Source organism: Colobus angolensis, unplaced genomic scaffold (genome assembly GCF_000951035.1).
Source record: "Colobus angolensis palliatus isolate OR3802 unplaced genomic scaffold, Cang.pa_1.0 Scaffold6, whole genome shotgun sequence".
Taxonomy (NCBI): Eukaryota; Metazoa; Chordata; class Mammalia; order Primates; family Cercopithecidae; genus Colobus; species Colobus angolensis.
In genome coordinates, this window is record NW_012119598.1 from 12769678 (window position 1) to 12771809 (window position 2132).

General features: G+C 44.9%; 1 protein-coding gene across 1 annotated transcript in view; it reads left to right on the forward strand.

Moving 5' to 3' along the window:
- HIVEP1 (human immunodeficiency virus type I enhancer binding protein 1) overlaps positions 1-2132 on the forward strand; it is a 157367-nt gene that overhangs the window by 530 nt on the left and 154705 nt on the right. The gene's annotated exons all lie outside the window — the stretch shown is intronic.

Genomic DNA, 2132 nt, shown 5'->3' on the forward strand with positions numbered 1-2132 from the left:
GGGCAGGGTGGCGCGGGCCCAGTGGACGCGGGGCCGGGGTGGACTTTGTGCCCTCTCCAAACTGTTCGCCAAGAAAAACGTGTGTTGAGCTTTTCAGTGACACTGTCCTCCCTCGAACCCCACTTTCCCCAAGGGGGGCTCCAGAAGCATTCACGCGGCCGGTGGGGATGGAGGCATAGAGAAATGGTTCCCTTGGAGCCCCCTCTTTTTTGGGGGCAGAGAATGGTCACTCGCTCCCGCATTGTCCCAGGATTTTTGACAGTTGAAACTGCAGTTTACCATTCACATTCATCCTCTACATTCACCCTCTGCTTCATTTTTTTCCCACGCTCTGTTTATTTGATACATTTTGAGAAAATATATTGGATTTGCCACAAAACAATTAAGCCTAAAGAAGCTACTTTATAGTATAGCCAGATTTCCCTGCATCCTGATATCTAGGAAGAAGTGAAGGCAGAATTAGGAAAATAACTGCATTTAGAAAATTCAAAAACTTACTAGGAAACTATTCTGTATTGTATATATTTCAAATAAAAGTTTAATATCTGCTACTCAAGGAAATAGTTGAAATGTCAAAATTTACCTATTATAATTCAAAATTGCGTGTATGTTTTGTTGGAAAGTTCGTAGTAATGCTGAATCCTACATAAACATTGTGTTGACAGTATGTTGCGCTCAACAATTCTTGGGTTAAACGTTATTCATTCAGTTAGCATTTTTCACTTCCGAAGTGATACAAACTCCACTCATTATCAAATTACCTTACTCCTGACAGATTAATAGCTATACGTTCAAGTTAAACGCATGTTTATTTTTTGATTCAAATAACCCAGTTGGGAAGTTACATTATATACTTTTTTGGTGATTGCAACCTATTGGATATCGTTTCACTTCACAAAAGAGAGATGGTTATATCACAGCGAAAATAAAATTTGCATTATTTCATTGTAGGGTTAGCATTAGTATGCTAGACATAATTGTACATGTACACAGTTCGATGATCTTTGCTCTTGTAACCAAATTTACTTTGTAGTAGGCATATTTCTCCCTTTACATGATATTATTTTTGGCTACACACTCGCCATTACTGAGTATTCCATTTTTAATCATTCCCATTCTGGTGGTTTGAGCTTTTCTTAGCTCAAATGAGCCAGAGGTACGATTTCCTCAGGGGAATTTTAGGGGTCAACTCTAGCAGGAAAAACCTAGACGTCGTTATGGAAGCCCACGGGAACAAAATAATTCAAGTTTGCACAGATGGCCAGCTGTCTTAGTGGGTGTATGGTCGTTTAGCATTTTTATTCCTTAAAAGGGGAAAACAGTTTAGTTTCATCAGGGATTGTTTTTTTTTTTTTTGCATCAGTTTTGTTTCACCTTATTCCTCTCAAGTTTGAGGTGGCCCGTTAAGCCAGCCACTTTTGCCTGCTTCTTGAGGTGGACATGTTGAATTTCTGTGTCCCAAACTGCGAACGTTCTTTAGGTCCAACCCTGAAAACCTTCTTCGTTACCCCGGTTCAGCCCCTCTTCACTGCTTTGCCATGGATTTCCACTCCTTGCTTCCTCTACTGCTTTCTAGCAGCCGGGGTCACACCCTGGTTCATGCTAATTACTCCCTCTTCCCCTTTCACGCTCTCCCCTGCGTCCCTGGAGCCCATGTCCGACGACCAGCCCCGCACCCCCTTTTCTGTCCCCGAAGTCCCCTCCCGGGTCGGCCCTATAAGCTGTCAGGCTGTCAGGGGTTAATTGCGCTCGCAGCTTCGGCACTGGGAAGCACCAGCGGGGCTTTGGAGCGGCCTCTGGAATAACCTTGGCTTTCCTCGCTCTTTTAATAGAACATCCGCCACCAAAAAGTGGTTTCAGTTCAGGGTTAATAATATGTCCCCTTCCACTCTCCAAACCAACACCCCGCCCCCCTCCGTTTTTTTAAAAGTTGTTTTTCAAAGTTAATGAGTTTCAAGTTTCACAATGACTTTCCCCTTCCTTCTACGCGTTGCTGAGGAAACCCCCTTGGGGTCCCCCCCCGCCCCTGAGCCGCCCCCTCCCCCATTCGGCCCGGGCGAGGGGCGGGGCCGGGAGACCCCATGACGTCAGCGGCCGGCCCACATCCTGCTGTAGAAAGTAAAGAGACGGTA